The sequence below is a fragment of the Leopardus geoffroyi genome, chromosome A2 (assembly GCF_018350155.1).
Source record: "Leopardus geoffroyi isolate Oge1 chromosome A2, O.geoffroyi_Oge1_pat1.0, whole genome shotgun sequence".
NCBI lineage: Eukaryota > Metazoa > Chordata > Mammalia > Carnivora > Felidae > Leopardus > Leopardus geoffroyi.
In genome coordinates this window covers 22296724-22315798 of record NC_059331.1, presented here as the reverse complement: position 1 = coordinate 22315798, position 19075 = coordinate 22296724, and the positions used below count along the sequence as shown (strand labels likewise).

The window sequence follows — 19075 nt, the reverse complement described above, 5'->3', positions numbered from 1 at the left end:
ACACCTGCAGGGTGCCAGTCCTGGGGTGCAAAGGTGAATGACACACAGGTACTGGCTGATGGGCGCTCTCTGGGGATGAATGTGGTGAGTGCATGTTCAAGGGCATGTGTGCCTGCCCTGCTGTGAAATTGCAGTTGGAGACAGGCCCCTAGGCCCGGTGGAGATTGTGAACTTTGTCCCCGGGTGCCAAGGAACAACAAAAGCTGAGGTTTAGGCAGTGGTCAGTTTAAGCTTTAGAAAGGCCACTTGGGTGACTGTGCAGGGCAATGGGGGGCCAGCCCCTCTGAGACCAGCGAGAAGGTGGCTGCTAAACAATATGCATTCCCTCAATGAACAGGTGAGTCCCCGTTGTGGGCCAGGCTCCGAGCTATGCTGGCTTTACAGCTGTGTGTTGGGACCATGAGTGCGAGAGGTGTGGGAACGAGCAGGGATGCAGAGCTGAGGCCTGGAGATAGGATTTATGAGTAGGACATTTATAGGGGGTGAAAAAAACCCGGGATGAGGGAGCAGCCCCGGGGGATCAAATGGGGCGGAGAGGTCAGGGTGCGTCACTCGCAGTCAGGGGTGGCTTTGACAAGAGGGGATGGAATGGACATGGGAGGAAATGCATTCAGAGATGGGAGTGGGGTGGGGGTGGTTTTTCAACGTTTATTTATTTTTGGGACAGAGAGAGACAGAGCATGAACGGGGGAGGGGCAGAGAGAGAGAGGGAGACACAGAATCGGAAACAGGCTCCAGGCTCCGAGCCGTCAGCCCAGAGCCCGACGCGGGGCTCAAACCCACGGACCGCGAGATCGTGACCTGGCTGAAGTCGGAGGCTTAACCGACTGCGCCACCCAGGCGCCCCGCCCCGGGTGGGAGTGGTTTTAAGAAAAGGAGGGTCTGGGGCGCCTGGGTGGCGCAGTCGGTTAAGCCTCCGACTTCAGCCAGGTCACGATCTCGCGGTCCGTGGGTTTGAGCCCCGCGTCGGGCTCTGGGCTGACGGCTCGGAGCCTGGAGCCTGTTTCCGATTCTGTGTCTCCCTCTCTCTCTCTGCCCCTCCCCCGTTCATGCTCTGTCTCTCTCTGTCCCAAAAATAAATAAACGTTGAAAAAAAAAAAATTAAAAAAAAAAAAAAAAAAAGAAAAGGAGGGTCGAAGGTTCTTTCTCCAGGGGCAGGAGCTGATGAGTGAAGGGGGAGGTGAGTGTGGTGTGGACGTCACTGAGCATGTGGTAGCAGGGGTGGAAGGAGGGATGCTGAGCAGCGTGGGGTGTGGGCACAGCGCTGACAGCGCCCTGGCCTTCTGGGGCTCTCGGATGGTGCTGATGCCCATGACCAGCTCTGTAGACAGAACTGCGGGATGGGCGTGGAGGGGAAGGACTTGTAGCCACCGCTGGTGTTCTCTGTAGGCAAGCAAGCTGTGCCTGCTTGGGGGGTGGACGGGGGGGGGGGAGGGTCCATGCTGGCTCGGAAGGTCATTCCAAAAAGTGTTCTTCATGAGAGGTCCTTGTTGGTAAGCATACAGCCTTCAAGGGGCCCGTTGGAAGGGACACCATTGGTTTGAATTCCTAAGCCCAATAACATTGTGGCTTTATAAACTGGAGGCAGGGCCACTAAGTATCCAGGTGTCTTAGCTTCCTCTCTCTCTGTGACCTGTGGCATGTCGCTGCCCTTCTCAAGGCCTCAGTTTCCTTTTCTGTAAAATGGGGCAGATGAGACCGTGAAGTGGCTCAGTGAGGTGATTTGAGCCTATGAGGGAAGCAGCCTTTGGAGATACTTGGACCTTCCCCCTTCAGTCCTGAATTCTGCCAGGTCTGGGTTTCTCAAAGGGCCACCATGCAGTGCACCTTCGCGTCCACAGTGGCCTTGGCATCCCGGTATTTAGGAGGCACTGTTACATGCTTGAATGAATCAATTATGCGCACCTTCCCCCCATGGTGGTGCTTACACCTGCCTACCAGGGAGAGCTGCTTTGGGCTTCTTCCTCTTTCTCTTCTTCCTCCTCTGGTGGAGTGAAGGTCGGGGCCTCTGCTGGAGCCCAGAAGTCCACCCTGTCTAGTCCCTGTGACACCTGACCCCAGACTCCCTGGAACAGGCTCTGTGCCACCGCTGGCAGTTGAGACACCAGGGTTTGCCTGGATGTGCTACTCACCAGCTGCTGGCCTTGGGCGAAGCTCTCATTGTGTTGGAGTCTCAGTTTCCCTATCTGTAACATGGGGCCAGCATCAGCTCTGCTGGTCTGGCAGGGCTATTGGGAGACTACAGAGAGAGAAAGAGAGTTGAAGGATTTCAAGGTGTTGTGTCAGTTTAGGGGCAGGAAAGTCAGGATGACAAAAAAATTAATGCCTTCCTGACCCAAATAAGGAAATTCCTTTGGATCCAAGTGCATTGACACTCTCAGGTTCTGTATCCTTTATCAGGCCTTTGTTTCTCTGCCTGGTCCATCCCGGGGAGAACAAGGCCATTGAGGTTGTTGACACTTCCCCTGGGCCCTGCCTCCGCCCAGGTGGAATTTTCCACTTTGCTCCTTTTGCAAATATTAATCAAGGTCCCGGCCAGTAACAGTGGACTCATTGTCTCATGAAGAGCAAGCCGGTTCTGGCTGCTTCCCAGGGCCTCAGCGGCCCCCCCCCCCCCCCCAGCTGGGGCTTGGGTCTAGTGGGAGCACCTGTGTCCTCGGTACTCCTCCCACCCGTGTTCTCCTCCAGCTCGTTGGGCTTTGCAGGGTCAAGGGTAATGCCTGCTTTGAGCCAGGGACGTGAAGCCTCACTGAGGCCCCGAGCCCACGCTTCCCAGCAGGGCCACAGGACTGCTGTTGTCTACTCTGCTGCCGTGGCGTGGAGGGGCCAGCCCAGGAAAGAACGCAGATGGGGCCAGGCGGTGAACTCCACGTTAATATGACTTCTGCCTGTTCTGGGACAAAACCCTGTGAAGTCGCAGCCCACGTGTACTTGCATTAGTGTTTGCGTGTGTTGCCATGCTGGGACCTGAAAGCAAGTTGAACACAAAGGGGGCAGGGACCGCTGTTCTCCCAGAGCCCCAGCTGTACATAGGGTGATGAAGTGGGCCCCAAAGGACTGGAGGGAGGGTTCCTGGAGGTGTCAGGCACACACAGGAGGGTTGGTGATCTATTTTTTTGATCAATGATACTTTAGTTAATCTATTATCAGTAATACTGTGTTTGGCCGTGGTTGCACTTGATGGAGGTGGAAACAGGGTGAGTGAGGCTATGCAGGGAGTAGGGCAGGGGCAGGGCCCAGGCCACACTGGGAGTGTGACAAAATCTCCACGTGGTTTGGCTTAACACTTTTCATTCTTTGAAGGGTGTTTTTGGCTCTGAGTTCCTTTTGTTCTCCTATCAAACCTACAGAAGAGGTGGCTCTGTTCCCATTTTATGGATGAGGAAACTGAGGCCCAGAGGTGCTAAATAAACCATGAGTGGTGACGGCATTGGGCCTGCAACCCAAGGATCTTGATAACCAGCTCCCTTTACTTTTTATTTTATTTTCTTAAAAAAAATTTTTTTTAACTTTTATTCAGTTTTGAGAGACAGAGGGACAGAGTGCCAGCAGGGGAGGGGCAGAGAGAGAGGGGGACACAGAATCCGAAGCAGGTTCCAGGCTCCGAGCTGTCAGCCCAGAGCTGGACGTGGGGCTCAAACTCACGAAGGGTGAGATCATGACCTGAGCGGACTGAGCCACGCCCCCCTTCACTTTTTAAAGCCATTATCTTAAGGACGACACCCAGCAGACATAGTAACTGTGTGACATTGCTGTAGAAGTTTCTCAGCTCTGACTTTCTTCTCTTTCACAGACAATCCACAACAGTGTGTATGCTGGCACTGGTGGCCCTGAATCCTGCCATATCTGGGTGTGAGGTGGGTTGTTTTTTTTTAATGTTTATTTATTTTTGAGAGAGAGAGAGAGCATGCGCGCAAGTGAGCAGGGGGAGGGGCGGAGAGACAGGGGGGACACAGGATCCAAATGGGTTCTGGCTGTCATCGCAGAGCCCGCCCACCCGAGGCTTGAACTCACAGTGAGATCATGACTTGTGCTGAAGTCCCAGGTGCCCGAGGTGGGTGTTTTTTAACTGAGACTTGAAAACTGCACAGAGCACAGAATGTGTACGCATTTGCAGCGGAATGGTTGGGGACCCTCCAGCCTAGACCTGGCCCCCTGCCTGGAGGGGTTCTCCGGCCTACCCTCCTTTCTTTCCCTCACTCCTTTGGTGGCAATATTTGAGATTTAAAACAGACAACAACAATAACAACACCCTTTTCTTTATGGAAAATTTGCAGCAAAATTAGCCAGGAGCCTTTGCTGAGCCCCACGTGTCCATCACAAAGCAGCTGTGATCCTATTTTGTCCACCCCCTCATGACACCCTGGGTTGTTTTAAAGCAAATCCCAAATCCTATTTCTTCTATTTCTTAGTATGTATTTCTGAGAGAGTCATTTTAAACAACATAACCACAGGGCCATTGTCACATCTGACAAGCAGTGACGCCCTTCTTAACCTCCTCAAAAATCCAGCCAGTGTTCACATTTCCAGGGTCTAAGGAAGATCCACACATTATTCCATAGATTTCCTTCCATCACTTTCTGTCTTATTTTTCACTTGAATCTCTTGTCAAAGAAATCTATGGAGCTTCCCTTAACCTAGGTTCTGTTGATGGGCCCTCTGGGTGTCCTTTCCTGTGCTCCTGTGACTTTCCTCCAGATTGGTGGATCTGAGCAGATTCGGGTTTGAATTTTTTGGCAAGGGTATTTTGTGGGTGCGGTGTCTCTCCTGATTGGTTGAGGGCCCCCCAAATCTGGGGTGATGATCAGAAGCTGGTGGCTTGGGCTTCACCTGAGGCAGAACAAAGGAGATAGAAGTTTATTGAATATACCACAAGGGAGCGGCAGGGCAGGACAGCAGAGGAGAGACTATCTGCCAGGAGGCGGTGGGTGGGGGCTCTTTTTAAAGGGGGAAGAGAGGAGGTATGGCGACATATGGAATTCTCCCTTTTTTTTGGTAACTTCCTGGTTGTAAATAGCCCATTGGTTAATTAGGGCCTATAGATATCTCGAGGTGGGTCACCTTATGAGTCTGTCAGTATTCAGCCGGGGGGTTACTGTGGCCCTTTCCACATTCCACGCCTCAATTGCCTCAAAGCGGCCTCTACGGTAAGCAGTGTTGTGTTCTTCCCTTCAGACCCCTCTCTGGACCCAAAGGAGTTGTTCGTCGTCTTGTTTCCTTTGTGTGGAGTTACTTTGGTGAGGCCCAAGCTGACCTTCAGCCACCGTGTGGGGAGCAGATTGTAAGGTGGTGTGGAGTGGGGGTCCTGGTAGCACAGACGCTGCTAGGAACCATTAGGAGGGTCCCAGGGGGAGATGATGGAGCCTGATCCAGGCAGGTGTCTGTGGGGTGGACAGATTCAGCAATACTGGCCCCAGCTCTTGTAAGAGAAGTCACTGTCCCTCTGTGCCTGTTTCCACGTCTGTCTCCTCTCCTGAAGTGAACGTATTTTTATTTATTAAAAAAAAAAATCGTTTTTGAGTTTATTTATTTTTGAGAGAGAGAAAGAGAGAGCACGAGCTGGGGAGGGGCAGAGAGAGAAAAGGAGACACAGAATCCGAAGCAGGCTCCAGGCTCCGAGCTGCCAGTACAGAGCCGGGTGTTGGGCTCGCACCCACGAACTGTGAGATATATTATGACCTGAGCCAAAGTTGGACATTCAACTGACTGAGCCACCCAGGCGCCCCATGAAGTGAATTATATTTTTTTTTCTAAATTTATTTTTGAGAGAGAGAGAGAGAGACAGAGAGTGAGCAGGGGAGGAGCAGAGAGAGAGGGAGACAGAATCCGAAGCACAGAGCTGTCAGCACAGAGCCCGATGCAGGGCTTGAACTCGTGAACCGTGAGATCATGACCTGAGCAGAATTCAGACGCCCAACCGACTGAGCCACCCAGGTGCCCCGTGAATATATTTTTATATACTAGTCACACAGCAAGTGTTTACTAAGGAACAGCAGGAAACCCTGGGCCTAGGTCATGTAGCAGGTCCTGGCAGAGCTGGGGACAAAAGCCCGGCCTTTGGTGTGGCCTCAGGCACGGAGGCTCCCATCGGGGGGCTTTCCTGGCAGCCTGAGGCACATCCCAACCAGCCTCTGCCCTGCCCTATGTCCTGCCACAGCTGCTGTACCAGGGGGTTCCCAGGGCAGGTGGGTTCTGTCCAGGCAGCCTGGGGTCCTGTCTAAAGCAGCAAATGATGAGCCATTTGAAGAAGTGAGAAGACAATTTCTGATTTATTTGTTGATTGTGCACCAATATGTGGCAGATGAGATTTCTAGGAAGAAGAACTTGACTTTTGGAGGAAGTGTCTTCTTGTTATAATTTTTACAAAATTAAGCTACAGCATACATGGAGTAAAGTGTACCAGTGGTGAATTTTGATCTGTATATCTCCCGGGGGAGCACCACCACGTCAGGACACAGAACATTCCGTGATCCCCTCTGTCCACTCTGGCACAGATGCATGAGTTCAGTGGCCGTGTTTCATACTGCCCAGGCTCAGGGCGTTGTAGGCTGCAGGTAGGCCCATCCTCCTTAGGTGTCCAGCCAGCCAGCATTCCAGAATGCCAGCCCCAGGCCAGTGTTGCAGGGGGTGAGGCTGCAGAGCCCTTGTCTCAGGGGATGGGCCTTGGACAGCTCATCTCACTCTTAGTTTGTTGAGATCCCAGTAAGTGTGGTACAAGAAGTCCCACGTGGATGTGGCCAGTGGCTCAGGAAGGTTTCCCAGAGGAATTAATGGCTGAGTGGGGCCTGAGGGAAGGCAAAGAGTGGCCCAGGTGAAAGGATGTGGGGCCACATATTTGGAAAGAGGCGTAGCACATGCAGAGGCCCTGGGTGTGAGGAAAGGAGGGTGGTCATGCACCTGGAACCCAGACAGCAAGGCTCATGGTGGGGTGGAAGGCGATAGAGTGGGCAGGGGGCAGACTAGGCAGGGCTGTTGGGACAAGAGGAGCCAGGAGGCCCGGAGGAAGCTAATTCCACCATCTTGGGGAGCATGGATGGCCTGGGTTAGAGGTGGTAGTGAGGGTCCCGTGGGAGGAGACAGCGCCCCAGGGTTATTTACTAGACCTTCACCTCTCAGCCAGGTCTCATCTCTGACCAAGATTCCTACCCTAGGCCATGACCCTGCACTTACCTCAGCCTGCCATAGGGCTGGGCAGTTAGATGGTTGTGCCATTGGGAAGGCTTTGCCAAGCTGCAGGAAAGCTGATCCTTCACCACTTCTTGGCCTCCAGAGCCCTGGTGTGGACACATGGTGCCTTGCACCCTTTCCATGTGCTGACCATGACTTTTTGGCTCCTGTGATGTGGTTTTGTTGCTCAGGCCTGTGGTGGGATGGGTCCTGGCCTCCAGCTTGAAACAGGCCAGGGACTCCATCCCTCAGGCTTCTGTCCATTTCTGTAACGTGAGTTGATGATAATGATGATGATGATGATGGAGAAGGAGAAGACCCCCTCCCCATGCTCCATCCCCATCCATGTCTCTGGGGGATTCAATGTGCATGGTGACCCATGTGAAGCACCCCTATTATTACTAGTATAATTATAACTCTGGTTCCATGGCTTAATGGAGCTTCATGGTCAGACAAAGGCAGATTCAGAACACTATTCATTTTACCCACACAAAGCCCAGCCTAGAAGGTTGAGAACCTCATTGGGTAGTGATACTTAATAGGGTGAGGTGGCCCCTACATTTGTTGCCCCTCATTGAATGTCATCTCTGTGCCTGACCCATCCGCTGTGTCCATTGCTGGCATTGGGGGTTGGGGCCTGAACTGACCAAAGCCTTGCTTCCCAGACAGAAGTGCCACAGGGACCAGGTGCCCAGCTCCAAGATGGATGGAAGGGGTGGCTTGGTGCGACTGCCCCAGGAAGACGAGTGTGGCATGAGGGTCTTCTCCCCTGGACCGGGAGCCAAGAAGGGTAGAAGTCTCTGCTTGCCCCTTCCTCTGCTGCTCAGAGCCACAGGAGTGGCCAGACAGGGCCCTAGACAGAGCCAAGGTCGGTCCCATGAAACAGAGCAGGTCAGGGGTAGAGGCATCCAGACTCAGAAGGAAGCCTTGGATGCTACCCCACCCATGATAGGACTCCCCACCCACCCCCCAAACACACACACACCCTCAAATGATCACACGCTATCCTGGCTTTCTCTGGCTCCTTACCTCCACCCCCACTCCAGCCCTCATTTCCCACACCGTCCATGCCAGGGAGCTCCTGTTGGTCTGTCCACCCACCCAGTCTGGAAGCCTGAGAGGACACTGCACTAGGGGTTAGAGGGTCCCCAGCCTCAAGGAGTTCCCTTTGGGTAGTGGGCCCTCCCTCTTCAACCCCACTCCCTCCACCCCCTTACTCCCTTGCACACGGTCATCATGTTGTAGGGCCAATCACCTTCCAACACTGTGAGCCAGGAGCCTGATTGACTCCTCTGCTTCCCCCAGCCCAAGGCCTGCCTCCTGAGGGGAGGGGGGAGCCAGCCCCTGTTGGATGCATCTCAGGAGCAGGGAAATGTTGCTCTGAGGTAGGAGCCTGCCTGGGGCAACTGGCACTAAGCCTGCCTGGAGAGAAGAGGAAAGCCCAGCCCCACCCCTGGCCATGGTATGGGGTGGAGAGCTGAACCACATGCATCCTGAGAAGGGGAAGCGAGAGGGGCAAGTGCCCTGTGCTCTCCTGTCTCCATTATTCAGCAGATCCTGGGTTGTGGTGGGGGAGGGAGGCAGAGGCGCCGGAGGGACTTTCCCAACTTCAGCAGAGGTGGGGACCAGACAGATAAGCCCCAGTTTAGTCTACCCTGCGCAGAGGCTGGAGAGATGTGTGCCTAGTGGAAGGCCAGGCCCAGAACTTTGAGAGCAATTAAAGGTCCCTCCATGGTGGAGCATGTGGAGGGGGGTGTTGGAGCCAGAGCTGTGGTAGGAGGTGGGGTTTGGAGTGACTGGGGTCAAGGAGAGTAAGTGACCGGGCATCACCCCAAGAATAAGGGACCTGTCTTCACTTCTCCACAATAAGCTTGGTGCCTCCTGGTAAAGCTGCCACGTTGCTTCCTAATCCCGTCGACTTTGACTATTAATTATTTCAGACGTTCAGTGGAGCTACATCAACATACTGTGTCTGTCACCGAGATTAAAGATCAAAACATGGCGGGTGCAAGTGGAAACACCTGGGTACACCCTACTCAGAGATAGTATCCTGGATTTCTTTATACTTTCCTCAGTCCTAGGTTTGAGTCACTCAACCTCCAGAATTGTATTGCATGTGATAGGGGAGAGTTTTTTGCAGTTTTTTTTTATTATGGCAAAATATACATAACATAAAAATCACCACTTTAACCATTTTTAAGTGTACAATTCAGTGGCATTAAGTACGTTCACAGTGTTGTACAACTATCACTGCTATCCATTTCCAAAACATTCCTCACCCCACACAGAAGTTCTGTACCCGCTAAAGAGTACAGGCATGCCTTGATTTATTGCACTTTGCTTTAAGGTGCTGTGTAGATCTGGGTTTTTCACAAATGCAAGTTTGTGACAACCCTGCATCAAGCAAGTCTGTTGGCACCATTTTTTCAACAGAATTTGCCCACCTCATGTCTCTGTCACATTTTGGTAATTCTTGCAGTATTTCAAACTTTATTATCATGCTATGGTGATGTGTGATCAGTGATCTTTGATGTTGCTGTTGTAATTGTTCTGGAGTGCCACGAACCATCCCTGCAGAAGATGGTGAACTTGATTTGTAAATCTTATGTGTCCTGTCTGCTCCACCCATCTGCCCTTCCCTGTCTCTCTCCCTCTCCTTGCTTCTTCCTCTTCCCTGAGATGAAACAATATTGAACCAAGGCCAATTAACAAGCCTACAATGGCCTCCAAGTGTTCAAATGAAAGGAAGAGTCTCATCTCTCAATTTAAATCAGAAGCTAGAAATAATTACGCTTAGTGAAGAGGCATGTTGAAAGCTGAGATAGGCCCAAAGGTAGGCCTCTTGAGTTAAACAGTTAGCCAAGCTGTAAATGCAAAGAAAGTCCTTGAAGGAAATTAAAAGTGCTACTTTAAGGGCACCTGGGTGACTCGGTTCATTGAGCATCTGACTCTTGATTTTGACTCAGGTCATGATCCCAGGGTCGTGGCATCGAGCCCTTCTTTGGGCTCCACACTCACAGCACAGAGACTGCTTGGGATTCTCTCTCTTCCTCCCTCTGCCCCTCTCCCCTTCTCATGTGTGCCCTCTCTCTCTAAAATAAAATTAAAAGACTTTTTTTTTTTTTTTAAAGTGGTACTTCAGTGAACACACCAAAGATAAGAAAGCAGAACAGCCTTATTGCTGATATGGAGAAAGTTTGAGTGGTCTGGATAGAAGACCGAACCATGGGGCGCCTGGGTGGCTCAGTTGGTTAAGTGTCCAACTTCGGCTCAGGTCATGATCTCGCGGTTTGTGAGTTTGAGCCCCGCATTGGGCTCTGTGCTGACAGCTCAGAGCCCGGAGCCTGCTTTGAATTCTGTGTCTCCTTTCTCTCTGCCCTCCCCCACTTGTGCTCTGTCTCTCTTTTTCTCTCTCAAATGTAAAAAAAAAAAAAAATTTTTTTTTTTTTAGATCGAACCAGCCACAACATTCCCTTAAGCTGAAGCCTAATCCGAGTAAGGCTGTAACTCTCTTCAATTCTGTGAAGGCTGAGAGAGGTGAGGAAGCTGCAGAACAGTTGGAAGCTAGCAGATTTGGTCACGAGGTTTAAGGAAGGAAGCCGTCTCCCTAACATAAAAATACAAGGTGAAGCAGCAAGTGCTGATGTAGAAGCTGCAGCAAATTCTTTGGAAGGTCTGGCTAAGCTAATTGATGAAGGTGGCTATGCTAACCAGATTTTCAGTGTAGATATAATAGTCTTACACTGAAAGAAGATGCCGTCTGGGACTTTCATAGCTGGAGAGGAGAAGTCAATGCCTGGCTTCTAAGCTTCAAAGGACAAGTTGCCTCTTTTTAGGGTGAATGTAGCTGGTGACTTTAAGGCGAAGCTAATGTTCATTTACCATTCCAAAAGTACTAGGGCCCTGAAGAATTACGCTAAATCTGGGCCATCTGAGCGGCTCCCGTGGTTAAACGTCCAACTCTTAGTTTTGGCTCAGGTCATGAGCTCACAATTTTGTGTGTTCAAGCCCCACATTGGGCTCTGCACTGGCAGGCAGCCTAGAGCCTACTTGGGATTCTCTCTCTCTCCTCTCTCTGTGCCCCTCCCCTACTCGCACTGTCTCTCTCAAAGTAAATAAAAAAGAAAAAAAGAATTATGCTAAACCTATTCTGTTTGTACTCTATAAATGAACAACAAAGCCTGGATGACAGCACATCAGTTTATAACATGGTTTACTAAATATTTTAAGCCCACTATTGAGACCTATTGCTCAGGAAAAAAGATTCAAAATATTACTGCTCATTGACAAAGCACCTGGTCGCCCTAGAGTTCTAATGGAGATGTACAAGATCAGTGTTATTTTCCTGTCTGCTAACATAACATCCATTCTTCAATCCATGGGTCAAGGAGTAATTTCAAATGTCAAGTTTTATTATTTAAGAAACACATTTCATAAGGCTATAGCTGCCATAGACAGTGATTCCTCTGATGGATCTGGACAAAGTCAATTGAAGACCTTCTGGAAAGGATTCACTATCTAGATGCCATTAAGAACATTCATGACTTAATGGAAGGCTCAAAATATCAACATGAACAGGAATTTGGAAGAAGTTGATTCCAGCCCTCATGAAGGTCTTTGAGAGGTTTAAGACTTCAGTGGAGGAAGTTACTGCAGATGTAGTGGAAACAGCAAGAGAACTAGAATCAGAAGTGGAGCCTGAAGATAGGACCAGATTGCTGCTATCCCATGAAAACACTTGAACGGATGAGGGATTGCTTCTCAGGGATAAACCAAGAGCGTAGTTTCTTGGGTTGGAATCATTCCAGGTGAAGATGCTGTGAAGATTTTTGAAATGAAAACACATTATAATATCACATGAATTTAGGTGATAAAAGTAGCAGCAGGATTTGAGAAGATTGACTCCAATTTTGAAAGAAGTTCTATGCATCGCATCCTACAGAGAAATCATTTGTGAAAGCAAGAATCACTCAATGCAGCAAACTTCACCGTTGTCTTAAAGAAATTGCCACAGCAGCCCCAGCCATCTGCAGCCACTGCCCTGATCAGTGAGCTGCTGTCAACACAGCAGGATCCTCCATCAGCAAAAAGATTGACTTGCTGAAAGCTCAGATGATGGTTAGCATTTTTTATTCTATTTTTTTAAATATTTATTTATTTTGAGAGAGCACAAGCAGGAGACGGGCAGAGAGAGAGGGAGAGAAGAATCCCAAACAGGCTTCATGCTGTCAGCATAGAGCCTGATATGGGGCTCAATCCCCATATCATGGGGCTCAATCCACAGTTCACGAACTGAACTGTGAAATCATGACCTGAGCTCAAATCAAGGGTTGGCCGCATCATCGGCTGAGCTGCCCACGCGCCCCATGGTTAGCATTTTTCAGTAATAAGATATTCTTAAATTAAGGTATATACATTTTTTTGGCATAATACTATTGCATACTTAATGGACTGCACTATAGTGTAAACATAACTTTTATATGCACTGGGAACCTAAAAACTTCATTTGACTCACTTTATTGTGATACTTGCTTTATGATCTGGATGATCTTCCAATGATCTGGAACCACACCTGCAGTGTCCTGGAGGTGTGCCTGTAACTCCCCATTTCCTCTCTCTCTAGCCCCTGGTCATCTCTAATCTACTTTCTGTCTCTATGAGTTGATCTCATATAAGTGGAACCATGCAACAGTTGTCCTTTTGTGGCAGAATTACTTCACTTCACATAGTTTTTAAGATTCATCCTTGTTGTAGCATGTATTAGAATGTTCCTTTTTGTGGCTGAATAATATTCCATTGTATGTACATACCACATCTTGCTCATTCAGTCATCTATCGATAGACATTTATGTTGTTTTTACCTTTTTGCTATTTTGAATAATTCTGCTAAAAGCGTTGGGGTACAAATATCTGAGACCTTGCTTTCAGTTGTTTTGGGTATATACCTAGGAGTGGAATTGCCAGATCATAAGGTAATTCTATGTTTAACTTTTTGAGGAACCACCAAACTATCTTTTTGTATGTTTTTTTGTTTTGTTTTGTTTTGTTTTGCAGTAACCGTGCCATTTTACATTCCAGCTGATGGTGCACGAGGGCTCCAATTTTCCACATCCTTGTCAACACTTGTTGCTTTCCTTTTTTAAAAAAATTTTGTTTTAGACATCCTAATGTGTGTGAGGTGGTATCCTATTGTGGCTTTAAGTTGTTTTAGTGATGTTGAGCATCTTTTCATATGGTTATTGGCCATTTGTATATTTTTGGAGAAATTTCTATTTCAGTCGTTTGCTCAATCTTTTTTTTATTGGGTTGTTTGTTTTTTCCTGTAATTGAATAGTAGGAGTTTTTAAAAAATATATTCTAGATGTTAATCCCTTTTCAGATATATCATTGGCAAATATTTTCTCCCATTCTGTGGGTTATCATTCTACTCTCTTGATGGAGTCCTTTGGTGCACAGAGTTTTTAATGTTGATGAAGTCCAATTTATCTATTGTGTTGGTGTTGCCTGTGCTTTTGGTGTTTATACAAGAAATCATTACCAAATCCAGTGTCATGGAGCTGTTCCCCTATGTTTTAATCTAAGGGTTTTGTAATTTTAGTTCTTATATTTAGGTTTTTTATCTATTTTAATTTTAATACGTGGCATAAGGTAAGGGTCCAACTTAATGCAAGACCAAACTTTCTGCATGGAGTAGTCTTGGCACACTGTCAAAAATCAGTTAACCACATTTTTTTTAATCTATGAAGGAAGATATTATTATCCGGATATTAAATAGCACATATTACATTTCCGAAGATAAATGACAAAACTACATATATTACTTTCAATAATCTCTAAGCTCATATTTTATGTAGAATTGTAATATTTTAAAATAGTAATTTTCTGTTATTTCCTTTTATTGTTTCTTATTATGACACAACCAGAATGACATAAATCAATGAAAAAAATAGAAAATGATTAAACTATAGACAGATTTAAAAAATTCTAAGTTAGCTCTAAAAACCATGTTACTTATTTAAGTGATATGTTTGAATATTAAACAGTCAAAAATTGTGTGATTTATTTTAAATTTGGTATCTAATTTCATTTGAGTAAAATAGTGCGAGAGAAACTGAATTAGCTGTAATTATCTAATTTATTAACTAGGTATGAATGTGGAAAATTTATTTATTTTTTTAATTTTATTTTTTATTTTTTTAAATTTACATCCAAATTAGTTAGCATATAGTGCAACAATGATTTCAGGAGTAGATTCCTTAGTGCCCCTTACCCATTTAGCCCATCCCCCCTCCCACACACCCTCCAGTAACCTTCTGTTTGTTCTCCATATTTATGAGTCTCTTATGCTTTGTCCCCCTCCCTGTTTTTATGTTATTTTTGTTTCCCTTCCCTTATGTTCATCTGTTTTGTCTCTTAAAGTCCTCATATGAGTGAAATCATATGATTTTTGTCTTTCTCTGACTAACTTCACTTAGCATAATGCTGTCCAGTTCCATCCACATAGTTGCAAATGGCAAGATTTCATTTTTTTTGATTGCCGAGTAATACTCCATTGTATATATATATCACATCTTCCTTATCCATTCACCCATCGATGGACATTTGGGCTCTTTCCATACTTTGGCTATTGTTGATAATACTGCTATAAAGATGGGGGTGCATATGTCCCTTCGAAACAGCACACCTGTATCCCTTGGATAAATGCCTAGTAGTGCAATTGCTGGGTCGTAGGGTAGTTCTATTTTTAGTTTTTTGAGGAACCTCCATACTGTTTTCCAGAGTGGCTGCACCAGCTTGCATTCCCAACCATTTTTTTTTTTTAATGTTTGTTTACTTTTGAGAGAGAGACAGTGTGAGCGGACGAGGGACAGAGAGAGGGAGACACAGAATCTGAAGCAGGCTCTAGGCTCTGAGCTGTCATCACAGAACCCAACATGGGGCTCACACTCACGAATCATGAGATCATGACCTGAGCCAAAGTCAGACGCTTAACAGACCCAGACACCCCCAGTTAACCACTTATGCAAGGGTTTATTTCTAGGCTCTCTATTCTGTTGGTGTACACGTCTATTCTTATGCCACCACCACACTGTTTTCAACTTTCTTCTTTTCTAAGACTATTTTGGATATTTGGGGTCTCTTGAGATGCCATATGAATTTTAGGTTAAGTTTCTCTGTTTTTGCAAAAAAAAAAAACACTGTTGGGCTTTTGATAGAGATTACATTGAATCTATATATTACATTGTATCTATTACATTGCTTTGAGTAGTATTATCACTAACAATATTAAGTCCATGAACGTGGGGTTTTTTCCTTTTCTTTATGTCTTCTTTAATTTTGTTCAACCATGTTTTGTAGTGTGTTTAAACTCTGTGGATAAATTTATTTCTAAGTGTTTTATTCTTTTTGATGCTATTATAAATGAATGGTTTCTATCATGAAAATGTTTGATTTTCTAAAATGTTTTTTTCTGCATCAGTTGAGATGATTATATAGTTTTTATTCCTTCATTCTGTTAGTGTGGTGTATTATATTGATTGATTTTTGTATGTTGAACCATCCTTGAATTCCTGGAACAAATTCCACTTGGTGCATAATCTTCTTTAATATAATGAATTGAGTTTGCTTATATTTTGTTGATAATTTTTGCATTGATATTCATAAGATATATTGGTCGGTAGTTTTCTTGTTAGTGTCTGTCTGACTTTGGTTTCTAGGTAATGCCAGCCTCATACAATGAATTAGGAAATTTTCTCTCCCCTTCATTTTTTGGAATAATTTGAGAAGTATTGATGTTAACTTTTTTAAACATTTGGTAGAATTCATGAGTGAAGCCATCTTGTCCAGGGCTTTTCTTTGTTTGGAGTGTTTTGATTACTGATTCTATCTCCTTACTAGTTACAGGTTTAGTCATATTTTCTATTTCTTCATAATTCAGTTTTGATGGATGGTCTATTTCTGGGAATTTTTTGGGAATTTCATCTAGGATATCTAATTTGTTGATACACAGTTATTCATAGTGCTTATAATCCTTTTTATTTCTGTAAAATCAGTAGTGATGTCCCCACTTTCATTTCTGATTTTACTAATTTGAGTCTTCTCTCTTTTTTCTTAGCCATTCTACTCAAAGGTTCATCATTTTTTTTTTTTTTTGAAGAATAACTTTTGGCTTGATTTTCTCTATTTTTCTGTTCTTTATTTCATTAATCTCTGTTCTAATCTATTATTTCCTTCCTTCTGCTAGCTTTGGGCTTAGTTTGCTCTTCTTTTGTAGTATCTTAAGATTTAAAGTTAGGTTTTTTTTTTTTTTTTTGAGATGTTTCTTCTTTTTAAATGTATGCATTTGCAACTAAAAATTTCCCACTTAGCACTGCTTTTGCTCCATCTCCTAGGTTTTGTTATGTTGTTTTCATTTTCATTTGTCTCTAATTTTCCTTGTGATTTCTTCTTTGACAAGTTGGCTGTTTAAGAGTGTGTTGTTTAATTTCCACATTTTTGTGAATTTTCTAGTTTTCCTTTTGATATTGATCTCTACTTTCATTTCATTATGATTAGAAAAGATACTTTGTATGATTTCAATCTTTTAAAATTTATTAAGATTTATAGGCTAACATATGTCTGTCCTGGAAGAATGTTCCATGTGCACTTGAGAAAAATGTATATTCTGCTGTTGGATGGAGTATTCTGTATATGTCTACTGGGTCCAGTTGGTTTGTAGTGTTAAATCATCTATTTCCTATTGATCTATAATGGTTATTCTATCCATTATTGAAATTTGAGTATAGAAGTCTCCACTAATTACTGTTGAATTATATGATAATCCCTTCAAATCTGTTAATGCTTGCTTCATATATTTTGGGGCTCTGATGTTAGGTACATACATGGATTACATGTTTTGAAACTATTTATATAAAGGTCTTATTTAGGTCATACCATCCATAAGTTTGCTTTTATATTTGAATATATTTCTAGGATTCATTTGTGTTGATGTGAAGTTCTGTGTTCCTTCATTTTCACTATTGTGAAGAGTTTCTTTGTACGACTCTACTACAACTTTCTATGTTCTTTGTATTTCCATATACATTTTGAAGTCAGCATGTCAATTTCTATAAAAAAACATCCTGCTGAGATCTGATTGCCATTGCATTATATCTATAAATCAATTTAGAGAGTATTAACATCATAACAGTGTTATGTCTTCCTGTTCATGGTATCTCTTTCTATTTATTTAGGTTTTCTTTAATTTCTATCAGCGGGTTTTTGTAGTTTTCATTGTATAAGTCTTGCACATATTTTGTTAAATGTACTCCTAAGCATTTCACATTTCCTGATGCTCTTGTAAATGATACTGTTTTGTTTTGTGGTTGCCCCACAGAAGATGGGATCAGCCCTACCACCACCCAAAATTTGTTTGAATGTTGAGACTGATGACACCACACATATACCAAGAGGCTACGACAGGGCTTGTTTTTCACAGAATGGGGTTTTCTGGGGAGAGCAGTGCAGGCACACGAGTTGTTCTGGGGTAGCTTGAGTGAAGGGAAGGGTGAGTGGCTCCGGTTTTTATTATGGTTGGGGAACAGGAGCAAGGTGAAGATACCTGTGTATAGGTTGGATTTTTATGATTTGAACTCCCCTGTCCCCCTGCCCCAACTGACAGTGAGGGCAGAAATGCCAGGGCTATCTTACTGACTTGCCCAGATACACGGCAAGAAGGAGGGAATGGAGCTTAAACCTGCCAGCAGTCAAACATCAAAAATAAATTCATTTTTTTAACTTACATTTACATTTCTAATTGTTTATAGTATATAAAAATACAATTGATTTTTTTTTTAATTTTTTTTTTAACGTTTATTTATTTTTGAGACAGAGAGAGACAGAGCATGAACAGGGGAGGGTCAGAGAGAGGGAGACACAGAATCTGAAACAGGCTCCAGGCTCTGAGCTGTCAGCACAGAGCCCGACACAGGGCTCGAACTCACGGACCGTGAGATCATGACCTGAGCCGAGGTCGGCCACTTAAGCGACTGAGCCACCCAGGCGCCCCATACAATTGACTTTTGTATGTTGACCTTGTATCCTATATCCTTGTTAAATTCACTTATTAATTCTCAGTACCCTTCATAAATTCCTTTGGAATTTCTATGTAGATGATCATGTTATCTGCAAATAAAGACATTTATAATTCTTTCTCTCTAATCTGTGTGCCTTCCATTTTTAAAAAACCCTTTTAAAAAACTGTTTTTAAATATTTTATTTTTTTGAGAGACAGAGACAGAGTGTAGGCAGGGGAGGGTCAGAGAGAGAGAAGGAGACACAGAATCCAAATCAGGCTCCAGGCTCTGAGCTGTCAGCACAGAGCCTGATGCGGGGCCTGAAACCACGACCGTGAGATCATGACCTGAGCCGAAGTCAAACGCTTAACCCTGACTGAGCCACCCAGGTACCCCTGTCTTCCACTTTTATATTAATGAATTAATTAGCCTTAAAATTCTGGTTAGAACCTTTGCACAGTATTGAATAAATGTGGTGAGGGTGACTATCCTTGCCTTGTTCCTGACCTCAGGGGGAAAGTTTTTAGCCTCTCACTATTGAATATATAGTTAGGTGTAGGTATTTCATAGATGCTCTTTACTGGGAAGTTCTCTTTAATTCCTTGGGTACACAGATTTTATGGATGGAATGTGGAATATTGCTAAATGCTTTCTGCATTAAGACAATCATATGGTTTTTCTTTTTTAGTTTCTTAATATGATGAAACACGTTGATTTTTCTGCTATTGAACCAACTTTGCATTCCTGGGATAAACTGTAATTGGTTATAATGTATGTTGCTGGATTTGATTTGCTAAAAATTTGTTAAAGATTTTTGCATCTTTGTTCATGAAGGATATTGGTGTGTAGTCTTC

General features: G+C 45.0%; 1 protein-coding gene across 6 annotated transcripts in view; it reads left to right on the top strand.

The window, feature by feature from the left end:
- CHDH (choline dehydrogenase) overlaps window positions 1-19075 on the top strand; it is a 40956-nt gene that overhangs the window by 1435 nt on the left and 20446 nt on the right. For 2 of the 6 annotated variants that reach the window (XM_045493208.1, XM_045493207.1), the window contains exon 2: window positions 3794-3857. The exons of 2 other annotated variants lie outside the window; for them this stretch is intronic. The gene's annotated coding sequence lies outside the window, so the exon portion shown is untranslated. Of the gene's footprint in view, window positions 1-205; window positions 338-3793; window positions 3858-15934; window positions 15954-19075 lie in introns of those variants that run through there. 2 more of the 6 variants (XM_045493211.1, XM_045493212.1) reach the window with 2 other exon arrangements.